The 15,000-nt window shown below is 59.7% G+C and overlaps 1 non-coding gene across 1 annotated transcript; it reads left to right on the plus strand.

The window, feature by feature from the left end:
- The first annotated feature begins 11,787 nt into the window (after positions 1–11,787).
- On the plus strand, positions 11,788–11,906 carry LOC131861118 (5S ribosomal RNA). The gene has a single exon (XR_009360197.1). It is a non-coding gene; the product is annotated as a 5S ribosomal RNA (ribosomal RNA).
- The last annotated feature ends 3,094 nt before the right edge of the window (positions 11,907–15,000 follow it).

The following is a 15,000-nucleotide window of genomic DNA, read 5'->3' on the forward strand; positions in this document are numbered from 1 at the left end:
CACACAGAAATTTCCAAGGCGGCCAAGGAGCCTCCCCGCATAGCAATCGGGGTGTGAGGTTACGGATGCAGCATTGATAGCAATCGAGGTGTGAGGCGAAGGATGCAGAAGTGAGAGCCGAGGGATGTAGCAGAGATAGCAATCGGGGTGTGTGATGCAGAAGAGATAGCAATCGAGGTGTGCGGTGGGAAGGGCCCAGCAGCCAGAATGCATGAAGCGACGGATGAAGCAGTGATGACAACCGGGCTGTGAGGAGAGGAGGGATGCAGCCAAGAAAGCAATCAGGGCTCGAGGCAAGGGATGCATCAAGGATAGCAATCATGTTGTGAGGCGAGATTCCAAAGGCTAAACGTGAGAGGCTGCAGGGTCGACTCAGAGAGGTCTATGCATGTGAGAGGCTGAAAGCAAGGTCGACTCGGAGCGGTCTATGCATCGGGCGCGCTTGGGGCGACTACCAGTGCCAACCCCTTATCCCGCGACGCGTCCGACAAAGAGAACGTTCCAAGGCGGCAGAGGAGGTTACCAGCCGAAGGATGCAGTAGCAATAACAGGTATAGTTCCGCGGCGGCCGAGAAGACTCACCGCATAGGAATCGGGATGCGAGGCGAGGGATGCGGCGGGAAGGCCCCGACGGCTAAACGGAAGAGGCTGCAGGGCCGCCTCGGAATGGTCCAAGCATCGGATGCGATTGGGACGACTACCAGTGCCAACCCCTTATCCCGCGATGCGTCCGATACACAGATAGTTCTAAGGCGGCCGAGGAGCCTCACCGCATATCAATCGGGGTGCGAGGCGAGGGATGGGGCGGGAAGGCCCCAACGGCTAGACGGAAGAGGCTTCAGGGCCACCTCGGAATGGTCCAAGCATCGGACGCGCTTGGGGCGACTGCCAGTGCCAACCCCTTATCCCGCGATGCGTCCGATACACAGATGGTTCCAAGGCGGCCGAGGAGCCTCACCGCATAGCAATCGGGGGTGCGAGGCGAGGGATGGGGCGGGAAGGCCCCAACGGCTAGACGGAAGAGGCTTCAGGGCCGCCTAGGAATGGTCCAAGCATCGGACACGCTTGGGGCGACTACCAGTGACAGCCCCCTATCCCGCGATGCGTCCGATACGAAGATGGTTCCAAGGCGGCCGAGGAGCCTCACCGCATAGCAATCGGGGTGCGAGGTGGGGGATGCGGCGAGATGGCCCCAACGGCTAGACGGAAGAGGCCACAGGGCCGCGTCGGAATAGTCCAAGCATCGGACGCGCTTGGGGCGACTACCAGTGACAACCCCTTATCCCGCGATGCGTCCGATACGAAGATAGTTCCAAGGCGGCCGAGGAGCCTCACCGCATAGCAATCGGGGTGCGAGGTGGGGGATGCGGCGAGATGGCCCCAACAGCTAGACGGAAGAGGCTGCAGGGCCGCCTCGGAATAGTCCAAGCATCGGACGCGCTTGGGGCCACTACCAGTGACAACCCCTTATCCCGCGATGCGTCCGATACGAAGATAGTTCCAAGGCGGCCGAAGAGCCTCACCGCATAGCAATCGGGGTGCGAGGTGGGGGATGCGGCGAGATGGCCCCAACGGCTAGACGGAAGAGGCCACAGGGCCGCCTCGGAATAGTCCAAGCATCGGACGCGCTTGGGGCGACTACCAGTGACAACCCCTTATCCCGCGATGCGTCCGATACGAAGATAGTTCCCAGGCGGCCGAGGAGCCTCACCGCATAGCAATCGGGGTGCGAGGCGAGGGATGCGGCGAGATGGCCCCAAAGGCTAGACGGAAGAGGCTGCAGGGCTGCCTCGGAATAGTCCAAGCATCGGACGCGCTTGGGGCGACTACCACTGCCAACCCCTTATCCCGCGATGCGTCCGATACACAGATAGTTCCGAGGCGGCCGAGGAGGTGGGGGATGCAGCGAGATGGCCCCAACGGCTAGACGGAAGAGGCTGCAGGGCCGCCTCGGAATAGTCCAAGCATCGGACGCGCTTGGGGCGACTACCAGTGACAACCCCTTATCCCGCGATGCGTCCGATACACAGATAGTTCCGAGGCGGCCAAGGAGCCTCACCGCATAGCAATCGTGGTGCGAGGTGGGGGATGCGGCGAGATGGCCCCAACGGCTAGACGGAAGAGGCTGCAGGGCCGCCTCGGAATGGTCCAAGCATCGGATGCGCTTGGGGCGACTACCACTGCCAACCCCTTATCCCGCGATGCGTCCGATACACAGATAGTTCCAAGGCGGCCGAGGAGCCTCACAGCATAGCAATCAGGGTGCGAGGCGAGGGATGCGGCGAGAAAGCCCCAACGGCTAGAGGGAAGAGGCTTCAGGTCCGCCTCGGAATGGTCCAAGCATCGGACGCGCTTGGGGCGACTACCAGTGACAACCCCTTATCCCGCGACGCGTCCGATACACAGATAGTTCCAAGGCGGCCGAGGAGCCTCACCGCATAGCAATCGGGGTGCGAGGCGAGGGATGCGGCGAGAAGGACCCAACGGCTACACGGAAGAGGCTTCGGGGCCGCCTCGGAATGGTCCAAGCATCGGACGCGCTTGGGGCGACTACCAGTGACAACCCCTTATCCCGCGACGCGTCCGATACACAGATAGTTCCAAGGCGGCCGAGGAGCCTCACCGCATAGCAATCGGGGTGCGAGGCGAGGGATGCGGCGAGAAGGACCCAATGGCTACACGGAAGAGGCTTCGGGGCCGCCTCGGAATGGTCCAAGCATCGGACGCGCTTGGGGCGACTACCAGTGACAACCCCTTATCCCGCGACGCGTCCGATACACAGATAGTTCCAAGGCGGCCGAGGAGCCTCACCGCATAGCAATCGGGGTGCGAGGCGAGGGATGCGGCGAGAAGGACCCAACGGCTAGACGGAAGAGGCTTCGGGTCCGCCTCGGAATGGTCCAAGCATCGGACGCGCTTGGGGCGACTACCAGTGACAACCCCTTATCCCGCGACGCGTCCGATACACAGATAGTTCCAAGGCGGCCGAGGAGCCTCACCGCATAGCAATCGGGGTGCGAGGCGAGGGATGCGGCGAGAAGGACCCAACGGCTAGACGGAAGAGGCTTCGGGTCCGCCTCGGAATGGTCCAAGCATCGGACGCGCTTGGGGCGACTACCAGTGACAACCCCTTATCCCGCGACGCGTCCGATACACAGATAGTTCCAAGGCGGCCGAGGAGCCTCACCGCATAGCAATCGGGGTGCGAGGCGAGGGATGCGGCGAGAAGGACCCAACGGCTAGACGGAAGAGGCTTCGGGTCCGCCTCGGAATGGTCCAAGCATCGGACGCGCTTGGGGCGACTACCAGTGACAACCCCTTATCCCGCGACGCGTCCGATACACAGATAGTTCCGAGGCGGCCGAGGAGCCTCACCGCATAGCAATCGGGGTGCGAGGCGAAGGATGCGGCGAGAAGGACCCAACGGCTAGACGGAAGAGGCTTCGGGTCCGCCTCGGAATGGTCCAAGCATCGGACGCGCTTGGGGCGACTACCAGTGACAACCCCTTATCCCGCGACGCGTCCGATACACAGATAGTTCCAAGGCGGCCGAGGAGCCTCACCGCATAGCAATCGGGGTGCGAGGCGAGGGATGCGGCGAGAAGGACCCAACGGCTAGACGGAAGAGGCTTCAGGGCCGCCTCGGAATGGTCCAAGCATCGAACGCGCTTGGGGCGACTACCAGTGACAACCCCTTATCCCGCGACGCGTCCGATACACAGATAGTTCCGAGGCGGCCGAGGAGCCTCACCGCATAGCAATCGGGGTGCGAGGCGAGGGATGCGGCGAGAAGGACCCAACGGCTAGACGGAAGAGGCTTCAGGGCCGCCTCGGAATGGTCCAAGCATCGGACGCGCTTGGGGCGACTACCAGTGACAACCCCTTATCCCGCGACGCGTCCGATACACAGATAGTTCCGAGGCGGCCGAGGAGCCTCACCGCATAGCAATCGGGGTGCGAGGCGAGGGATGCGGCGAGAAGGACCCAACGGCTAGACGGAAGAGGCTTCAGGGCCGCCTCGGAATGGTCCAAGCATCGGACGCGCTTGGGGCGACTACCAATGACAACCCCTTATCCCGCGACGCGTCCGATACACAGATAGTTCCGAGGCGGCCGAGGAGCCTCACCGCATAGCAATCGGGGTGCGAGGCGAGGGATGCGGCGAGAAGGACCCAACGGCTAGACGGAAGAGGCTTCAGGGCCGCCTCGGAATGGTCCAAGCATCGGACGCGCTTGGGGCGACTACCAGTGACAACCCCTTATCCCGCGACGCGTCCGATACACAGATAGTTCCGAGGCGGCCGAGGAGCCTCACCGCATAGCAATCGGGGTGCGAGGCGAGGGATGCGGCGAGAAGGACCCAACGGCTAGACGGAAGAGGCTTCAGGGCCGCCTCGGAATGGTCCAAGCATCGGACGCGCTTGGGGCGACTACCGTTGCCAACCCCTTATCCCGCGATGCGTCTGATACACAGATAGTTCCGAGGCGGCCGAGGAGCCTCACCGCATAGCAATCGGGTTGCGAGGCAGATTATTGGGAAGGGAACCCCCTGGGATGCGGCTCAAGCAGTGCCCAAAGGGACTGGAATGCGGAATCACATCGAGAGACCCAAATGCTATACGAGGGCTCAAATCGAATTATCGATTTGGCCACGACATGGACGCATCGGAACGACTACCTTTGCCGAACCACTCGCAATTGCATCCATACCGAAACCAATAGACATTTCCGTTAGAGCCCTCGCATAGCATTCGGGAATCTCGCATGCCCCTCTAAATCGACCAATGCTGGCGCTCAATGAAAATCCGAGCGCTACCACCGTTCGAGCGCCAGCATTGGTCGAGTTAGAGGGGCACGGGGGAGAATGCTCCAGTCAACACCTCCCCTATATAAGTTATTTGTCCGATTCTCGCACAACCGTAGTCTGCCTCGTCGAATCAAACAACGGTCCCAGATTCCGACTTCCGTTCCGTAGAGACCCAAAAGCTAGATGGAGGCTCGCAAGAAAGAGAGTCGGCGCATAGCAATCGGGTTTCTCGAACGTTTAGGGACCGAGCTCACTTGCGGATAGGGCAAAATCCGCCAAGCAACCCAAAAGCTAGACGGGGGCTCGAATCGAATCGCCTAGGCGGCCACAACAACGACGTGTTGGATCGACTACCAGTGCCAAACCATTCAGCAAGACTAGTCTGTGTCGAGGCCGGATAGAGATTCTCAGAGAGCGCCCGCATAGCATTTAGGAGACCTGCCGCGTCCCTCACACTCGACAAATGGTGGTGCACGTTTATAAATCCGAGCGATCCCAACCCTTTCAAGCACCAACATCGGTCGAGATAGAGGGGCACGGAGGGGGCTGCGTGAGACAACACAGTCCCCTATATAAGTTATTTGTCCGATTCTCACACATCCGAAGAATGGTCATCAAATCGGACAACAGCCCAAACTTCCGACTTCCGTCCCAGAAAGCCCAAGAGCTATCTAAAACGTTCATGGCCGGAACTCGATCGCGGCTATACCAGTCCGCCAAGCAACCCAAAAGCTAGACTGGAGCTCTAGTCGAATCACCTCTGTGGCCATTGCAAGGACGTGTTGGAGCGACTACCATTGCCGAACCATTCCGCAGGTCGAGTCCATACCAAGGCCGCATAGAGATTCACGATGAGCTCCTGCATAGCAATCAGGAGACTTGCCGTGTCCATCACAATCGATAAATCCTGGTGCAAGATTTTTGCATCCGAGCGCTCCAACCAGTCGAGCACCAGCATCAATCGACATAAACGGGCACGGGGGGAGGATGCTCGAGAACACTACCTCCCCTATATAAGTTATTTGTCCGATTCTCAAGCAGCCGAAGTCTGGTCATCGAATCGGGTCAAAGACCACAACTTCCGACTTTACCCACAATGCAAGTCATCGAATCGAACATCGGCCCCCGAGTCGGACTCCATGCGTATGTCAGGTCATCGGACCCAAATTCCGCCTTCCTGCGCATGGCGGGCCATCAATATCAACTCGGTCATCGGACCCAAACTCCGCCTTTTTGCGTATGGCACGCCTTCAAATCGGTCATCGGACCCAAATTCCGCCTTCCTGTGCATGGCGGGCCATCAACATCAACTCGGTCATCGGACCCAAATTCCGCCTTTCTGCGCATGGCACGCCATCAACTCGGTCATCGGACCCAAATTCCGCCTTCCTGCGCATGGCAGGTCATCGGACACAAATTCAGACCTCGCCAATATGCCTACGTATCGAATCGGTCATCGGACCCAACTTCCGACTTCATCCATACTGTAGGGTCTTTGAGGTTGGCGCGGTGCGCTCAACCCAGGGAGTCGACCCATCGAAGCATACACCTCCCCTATATAAGCTATTTGTCCGATTCCCACACCTGTGTAGTTTGCACCTCTGACCAGGACATCGACCCCAACTTCCGAACTCGACTGCAACGACGGCACCAGCGCCTTGGTGCGCACCTTGCGACGCACAGTCCCAACATTCGCCTTCCTGCACATGGCAGGTCATCGGACCCAAATTCCGACCTCGCGAGTATGCCTACATATCGAATCGGTCATCGGACCCAACTTCCGACTTCATCCATACCGTAGGGTCTTTGAGGTTGGCGCGGTGCGCTCAACCCGGGGAGTCGACCCAACGAAGCATACACCTCCCCTATATAAGCTATTTGTCCGATTCCCACACCTGTGTAGTTTGCACCTCCGATCAAGACATCGACCCCAACTTCCGAACTCGCCTCCAACGACCGAACCAGCGCCTTGGTGCGCACCTTGCAACGCACAGTGCCAACATTCGCCTTCCTGCACGTGGCAGGTCATCGGACCCAAATTCCGACCTCGCGAGTATGCCTACATATCGAATCGGTCATCGGACCCAACTTCCGACTTCATCCATACCGTAGGGTCTTTGAGGTTGGCGCGGTGCGCTCAACCCGGGGAGTCGACCCAACGAAGCATACACCTCCCCTATATAAGCTATTTGTCCGATTCCCACACCTGTGTAGCTTGCACCTCCGATCAGGACATCGACCCCAACTTCCGAACTCGACTAAAAAGACCGCACCAGCGCCTTGGTGTGCACCTTGCAACGCACAGTGTCAACATTCGCCTTCCTGCACATGGCAGGTCATCGGACCCAAATTCCGACCTCATGAGCATACCTACTAATCGAATCGGTCATCGGACCCAACTTCCGACTTCATCCATACCGTAGGGTCTTTGAGGTTGGCGCGGTGCGCTCAACCTGGGGAGTCGACCCATCGAAGCATACACCTCCCCTATATAAGCTATTTGTCCGATTCCGACACCTGTGTAGTTTGCACCTCCGCTCAGGACATCGACCCCAACTTCCGAACTCGCCTGCAACGACCGAACCAGCGCCTTGGTGCGCACCAAAAGTGCGCACTTTTGGAGGGCACTTTTGTGCGCTCCAAAGGTGCGCACTTTTGGAGGGCACTTTTCTGCGCTCCAAAGGTGCGCACTTTTGGAGGGCACTTTTTGGAGGGCACTTTTCTGCGCTCCAAAGGTGCGCACTTTTGGAGGGCACTTTTTGGAGGGCACTTTTCTGCGCTCCAAAGGTGCGCACTTTTGGAGGGCACTTTTTGGAGGGCACTTTTCTGCGCTCCAAAGGTGCGCACTTTTGGAGGGCACTTTTTGGAGGGCACTTTTCTGCGCTCCAAAGGTGCGCACTTTTGGAGGGCACTTTTTGGAGGGCACTTTTCTGCGCTCCAAAGGTGCGCACTTTTGGAGGGCACTTTTTGGAGGGCACTTTTCTGCGCTCCAAAGGTGCGCACTTTTGGAGGGCACTTTTTGGAGGGCACTTTTCTGCGCTCCAAAGGTGCGCACTTTTGGAGGGCACTTTTTGGAGGGCACTTTTCTGCGCTCCAAAGGTGCGCACTTTTGGAGGGCACTTTTTGGAGGGCACTTTTCTGCGCTCCAAAGGTGCGCACTTTTGGAGGGCACTTTTTGGAGGGCACTTTTCTGCGCTCCAAAGGTGCGCACTTTTGGAGGGCACTTTTGTGCACTCCAAAGGTGCGCACTTTTGGAGGGCACTTTTCCTGTGCTCCAAAGGTGCACACCTAGGTGAGCACCTTCGACCACACCTTGTAGCACACCAAACTCTGACTTTCGACTTCATCCGCAATGCAGGGTCTTTGAGGTTGGCGCAATGCGCACAACCAGGGGAGTCGACCCATCAAACCCAACACCTCCCCTATATAAGCTATTTGTCTGATTCTCATACATGCGTAGCCTGCAGGAGCAATTAGGACATCGACCCCAACTTTCGGCTTCTAAACGAAAACAAGGTCTTTGAGGTTGGTGTAATGCGAACAACTAGGGGAGTCAACCCATCAAACCCAACACCTCCCCTATATAAGCTATTTGTCTGATTCTCATACATGTGTAGTCTACAGGAGCAATTAGGACATCGACCCCAACTTTTGACTTCTTAACGAAAACAAGGTCTTTGAGGTTGACGTAATGCGCACAACCAGACCCATCAAACCCAACACCTCCCCTATATAAGCTATTTGTCCGATTCTCATACATGTGTAGCCTGCAGGAGCCATTAGGACATTGACCCCAACTTTTGACTTCTTAACGAAAACAAGGTCTTTGAGGTTGGCGTAATGCGCACAACCAAGGGAGTTGACCCATCAAACCCAACACCTCCCCTATATAAGCTATTTGTCTGATTCTCATACATGTGTAGCCTGCAACAACGATTAGGACATCCACCCCAACTTCTGAATTCGTCTGCGTTGACCGCACCAAAGGTGCACGCCTTGGTGCTCACCAAAATCCGACTTCCGACTTCTTCTGCTATGCGGGGTCTTTGAGGTTGGCGCAGTGCGCACAACCAGGGGAGTCAACCCACCGAATGCAACACCTCCCCTATATAAGCTATTTGTCTGATTCTCATACATGCGTAGACTGCAGCAATGATTAGGACATCCACCCCAACTTTTGACTTCTTAAACAAGACAGGGTCTTTGAAGTTGGTGCAGTGCACACAACCAGGGGAGTCGACCCATCAAACGCAACACCTCCCCTATATAAAGCTATTTGTCCGATTCTCATACGTGTAGTCTGCAGCAGCGATTAGGACATCGACCCCAACTTCCGAATTCGTTTGCATTGACCGCACCAAAGGTGCACGCCTTGGTGTGCACCCTGGAGTGCACTTTGGTGCTCACCTCGGTGCACACTTTGGTGTGCACCTCGGTGTGCACCAAAGGTGCGCACCTTGGAGCGCACCAAAGGTGTACACTTTGGAGCGCACCACATAGGGTCTTTGAGAGGTTGGCGCAGTGCGCACACCAAGGTGGGTGTTGAGGTGCGTGCCGAGGTGGGTGGGTGCTAGGGTGCGCTCCATGGTGGGTGCCAGGGTGGGTGCGTGCTAGGGTGGATTCCAAAGAGGGTCATAGGGTGGGTGCCAAGGTGGGTTGGTGATATAGTGGGTTCAAAGGTGGGTACTAGGGTGGGTTCCAAGGTGGGTCACAAGTTGGGTGCCAGGATGCGTGGGTGTTAGGTTGGGTGCCAAGGTGGGCTCCTGCGTGGGTGGGTGCTAGGGTGGGTTTCAAGGTGGACGCGAGGGCGGGTGCCAAGGTGGGTAACAAGTTGGGTGTTAGGATGGGTGAGTGCTAGAGTGGGTGCCAAGGTGGGTGGGTGCTAAGGTGGATGCCAAGGTGGTTCACAGGGTGGGTGGGTTCTAGGGTGAGTTCCAAGGTGGGTCACAGGTTCAGTGCTAGGGTGGGTGTCAAGGCGGGTGTCGAGGTGCCTGGGTGCTAGGGTGTGGATGCCAATGTGGGTCATAGGGTGGGTACTAGGGTGGGCTGCAATGTGGGTGCCAAGGTGGGTAACATGCTCGGTGGGTTCTAAATTGGGTGCCAGGGTGGGTGTGCACCCACCTTGCCCGAGGTGGGTGCCAAGGTGCCAGTGTGGGTGGGTGCTAAGGTGGATGCCAAGGTGGGTGAGAAGGTGGGTGATAGGTTGAGTGGTAGGATGGGTGGGTGCCAAGATGGGTCACAGGGTGGGTGCAAGGGTGGGTAGGTGCTAGGGTTGGTGTCAGGGTGGGTGGGTGCTAGGTTGGGTTCCAAGGTGGGTGCGAGGGTGAGTGTCAAGGTGGGTCACAGGTTAGGTGCTAGGATGGGTGAGTGCTAGGGTGCAAAGGTGCCAGGGTGGGTGCTAGGATGGGTCGATGCTAGGGTGAGTGGCAAGGTGGGTCCACAAGTGTCAAGGTGGGTGCCGAGGTGGGTGCCAAGTCGGCGACTGCTATGGTGGATGCCAAGGTGGGTCACGGGGTGGGTGCCAAGTTGCTAGGTTGGGTTCCAAGGTGGGTGCCAACGTGGGTGCTAGGGTGCGTGGGTTAAAGGGATGTGTCACAACGTGGGTGCCAGGATGGGTGCGCACCCACACTGGCCAAGACGGGTGCGGGTGCAAGGTTGGGTTCCAAGCCCGGTCACAGGCTGGGTGCTAGGATGGGTGGGTGCCAAGGTGGGCACCAGGGTGGGTGCACCCACCCTGGCCAAGGTGGGTCACGGGGTGGGTCCTAGGGTGGGTAACGGGGTGGGTACTAAGGTGCGTGCCAAGGTGGGTCATAGGGTGGGTGCCAAGGTGGGCACCAGGGTGGGTGTGCACCAACCCTAGCCAGGGTAGGTCACGGGGTGGTTGTCGGGGTGGGCGTCAAGGAGCCAAGGTGGGTGGCAAGTAGCCAAGTTGCGTGCCAAGGTGGGTGTCGGGGTGGGTGCCAAGGATCCAAGGTGGGTGCCAAGGAACCAAGGTGGGTGTCTGGGTGGGTGCCGAGGTGGGAGCCAGGGTGGGTCCCAAGGTGAGTGCAAAGGTGGGTGCCAGGGTCAAGGTGAGTGCCAATGTGGGTTCCAAGGTGCCAGGGTCAGGGTGAGTGCCAATGTGGGTTCAAAGGTGCTAAGTTGGGTGCGAGGTTGGGTGCGAGGGTGGGTGGGTGCCAAGGTGTGCTAGGTGGAAGCCCGGGTGGGTCGGCATCCCATGGGTGTCGAGTTGGGTGCCTGATGGGTGCTTCTTGTCAAGTTTTAGTCGTCGGGACTCATTTCGAGCCTTAGAGGTCGTTTCTTGTCCGGTTGCCCTGTCTTCGACCTGGGAACCCAATTTTGGTCCTCGGGTCCCATTTTTTTTTGTCTCGCATCCCACTTTTGGCCTGTGGCCTTTTCGGGGTCGATTCTCGTTTTGGGCATCAGAGCATGTTTCTTCTCCTAAAACCCAATATTTGTTTATTAAGTCTCGGAACACATTTTTGTTCTCGTGGACCCATCATGGGTCTTGGAACGCATTTGTGGTCCTTGGGTCCCATTTTGCATCCCGAAACTTGTGTTTTGGTGCTTGATCCCTATTTTGGGTGCCCACCTTGCACCAAGTGCGCACCCGGGGCAAACCGAGCGCCTTGGTGCACCGGGGCAAGATCGAGCGTGCACCCGAGGCGCCCCGAACATGCACCAAGGTGCACTCGGCCCACATGTGAGCGCAGGTCGTTGCGCCCGAGGTGGTGTGTGGGCACCGCGTTGCAGACGGGACACTGCACGCACACGACGCCCCCTCCAGGTGCACGCACGTAGGCCGGGCCGGGTGCACACCCGACGCCCTAGCAAGGTGCGCGCACCCGGGCAGGGCTCACACTTGGCGAACGGGGCGCACTTCGCGAGGGAGGGTGTGCACCTCGACGGGGGTGGGTGGCCGGGGTGGATTCGCACGTGGGTCGCGGTTTGCTAAGTACACACTGCGACAAGCTCATAACGGGTGCGATCATACCAGCATTAGTGCACCGGATCCCATCAGAACTCCGCAGTTAAGCGCGCTTGGGCCGGAGTAGTACTGGGATGGGTGACCTCCCGGGAAGTCCCGGTGTTGCACCCTTTTTTAGTTTTTCGCCGGGCGTCGCAATGCTATTTGAATAAACCTTTTGCCCGTTTGCGTTCTCGTCGGGGCCGGGCCGGGCCGGGGTGCGCTGCCCGCACTACCGCGCGCTGCGGGGGCGACACCGAGCGCGCACCCGAGGCACCCCGAGCACACAGGCCACGGTGCAACCCGGGCGTTGTGCGCGCACCCCGGTGCGCCCGAGGTGCTGCGCGCGCACCCAGGTGAAATCGGTGTGCACCTCGGCCAGTGCGCGCTCGGTCGAGTCGCGCACGTTGGCCAAGGTGCACGGTGATGTTTCTTACTCTAAGGTTCCGCACCAGACGCCCGGGACAGGTGAGCGAAGCTGGGCGGGGCCGGGTGCGCGGCCGGGGCAGGTGCACGCAGCTGGAGAGAGCTTTGGAGCACACTTCGGAGCGCACCAATGATGCGCTCCATTCAAAAGTTTCCTGAAAAGGCAAAAAAAGTTGAGATTATAGAATTTCCCACTTGAGAGATTGTAAAAAAAAAAAATTTAAAATGAAGGAAACGCGGGTGCCAAGGTGTGCGCAGCCCAGCCAAGGTGTGCGCACCAAGGCGCCCACCCTGGCGAAGGTGCACGCAAGGTGCGCACCCGAGGCAAACCGGACAATTAACCCAACTTTCGACTTCGCGCGCACCTTGGAGCGCACTTCGGAGCGCTCCTTGGTGCGCACCAATCTTGGGCACCTCGGAGTGCACCATGGCGCCCACCAAGGTGCGCACCCGGGGCAAACCGAGCTCCGACTTCGTGCGCACCTTGGAGCGCACGAAAGGTGCGCACCATGGCGCCCACCAAGGTGCGCAGCCCAGCCAAGGCGTGCGCATCAAGGTGCGCACCCTGGCGAAGGTGCGCACCCGGGGCAAACCGAGCTCCGACTTCGTGCGCACCTTGGAGCGCACAAAAGGTGCGCAACCCAGCCAAGGTGTGCGCACCCCGGTCAAACCGAGCTCCGAATCGTGCGCACCAGAGGTGCACGCCATCGTGCGCACCTTGGAGCACACTTCGGAGCCCTCCTTGGTGCGCGCCGATGTTGCGCACCTCGGAGCGCACCCGGGGAAAACAATGCAATTAACCCGACTTTCGACTTCGTGGGCACCTCGGAGCGCTCTCGGGTTCGCACCTCGGAGCACACCGAGGTGCGCACCTTTGATGCGCTGCCTTCACCAATTTCCAGAAAAGGCAAGAAAACATTGAGAAGGTGTGCGCACCGAGGTGCCCACCCTGGCGAAGGTGCACGCGAGGTGCGCACCCGGGGCAAACCGGGCTCCGACTTCGTGCACGCCGCACCTTGGAGCACACTTCGGAGCGCTCCTTGGTGCGCACCAGGGCGCGCAACCCAGCCGAGGTGCCCACCCCGGCGAAGGTGCACGCGAGGTGCGCACCCGGGGCAAACCGGGCTCCGACTTCGTGCACGCCATGGTGCCCACCGCGGCGAAGGTGCACGCGAGGTGCGCACCCGGGGCAAACCGGGCTCCGACTTCGTGCACGCCGCACCTTGGAGCACACTTCGGAGCGCTCCTTGGTGCGCACCATGGTGCCCACCAGGGCGCGCAACCCCGCCGAAGGTGCACGCGAGGTGCGCACCCGGGGCAAACCGGGCTCCGACTTCGTGCACGCCGCACCTTGGAGCACACATCGGAGCGCTCCTTGGTGCGCACCATGGTGCCCACCAGGGCGCGCAACCCCGCCGAAGGTGCACGCGAGGTGCGCACCCGGGGCAAACCGGGCTCCGACTTCGTGCACGCCATGGTGCGCACCGCGGCGAAGGTGCGCACCCGGGGCAAACCGGGCTCCGACTTCGTGCACGCCGCACCTTGGAGCACACTTCGGAGCGCTCCTTGGTGCGCACCAGGGCGCGCAACCCAGCCGAGGTGCCCACCCCGGCGAAGGTGCACGCGAGGTGCGTACCCGGGGCAAACCGGGCTCCGACTTCGTGCACGCCGCACCTTGGAGCACACTTCGGAGCGCTCCTTGGTGCGCACCATGGTGCCCACCAGGCCGCGCAACCCAGCCAAGGTGTGCGCACCAAGGTGCACGCGAGGTGCGCACCCGGGGCAAACCGGGGTCCGACTTCGTGCACGCCGCACCTTGGAGCACACATCGGGGCGCTCCCGGGTTCGCACCGGCGTTGCGCACCGTGGTGGGCACCTCGGAGCACACCAAGGTGGGCAGCGAGGTGCGCACCTTTGATGCGATGCCTTCACTAATTTCCATAAAAGGCAAAAAAAAAACGAGATTTTAAAATTTCCGTTTTGAAAGATAGTGAGAAAAAGGGAATGCTGGTGCCATCTTGAGCCCGCCCTGGTGCGCAGCCCAGCCAAGGTGTGCGCACCAAGGTGCCCACCCTGGCGAAGGTGCGCGCCCGGGCAATTAACCCAACTTCCAACTTCGCGCGCGCCAGGGTGGGAGCGCACCCAACAACCGGGCCTGGGAAGAGCCAATGCGAGAAACCCCACCAAACGCTCTGACAAAAAAAGAGGGGGGCGCTCCAGTAACCCCGCTTCGGAGCGCACCCTGGGCAAACCCAGCCAAGGTGCCCACCCCGGCCAAGGTGCAGGCGAGGTGCGCACCCGGGGCAAACCGGGCTTCCGACAACGTGCACGCCGCACCTTGGAGCACACTTCGTAGCGCTCCCGGGTGCGCACCTCAGAGCACACCAAGGTGGGCAGCGAGGTGCGCACCTTTGATGCGCTGCCTTCACTAATTTCCAGAAAAGGCAAAAAAAAAAGGAGATTTTAAAATTTCCGTTTTGAAAGATAGTGAAAAAAAACGGAACGCGCGTGCCATCTTGAGCCCGCCCTGGTGCGCAGCCCAGGTAAGGTGCCCACCCTGGCAAAGGTGCGCACCCGGGCAATTAACCCTACTTCCGACTTCGTGCGCGCCAGGGTGGCAACCGGGCCTCGGAAGAGCCAATGCGAGAAACCCCACCAAACGCTCCGACAAAAAAAGAGGCGGCGCTCCAATAACCCCGCTTCGGAGCGCAGCCGGGGCAAACCCAGCCAAGGTGCCCACCCGTCGAAGGTGCACGCGAGGTGCGCACCCGGGGCAAACCGGGCTCCGACAACGTGCACG

This window comes from Cryptomeria japonica, unplaced genomic scaffold (assembly GCF_030272615.1).
Source record: "Cryptomeria japonica unplaced genomic scaffold, Sugi_1.0 HiC_scaffold_24, whole genome shotgun sequence".
NCBI lineage: Eukaryota > Viridiplantae > Streptophyta > Pinopsida > Cupressales > Cupressaceae > Cryptomeria > Cryptomeria japonica.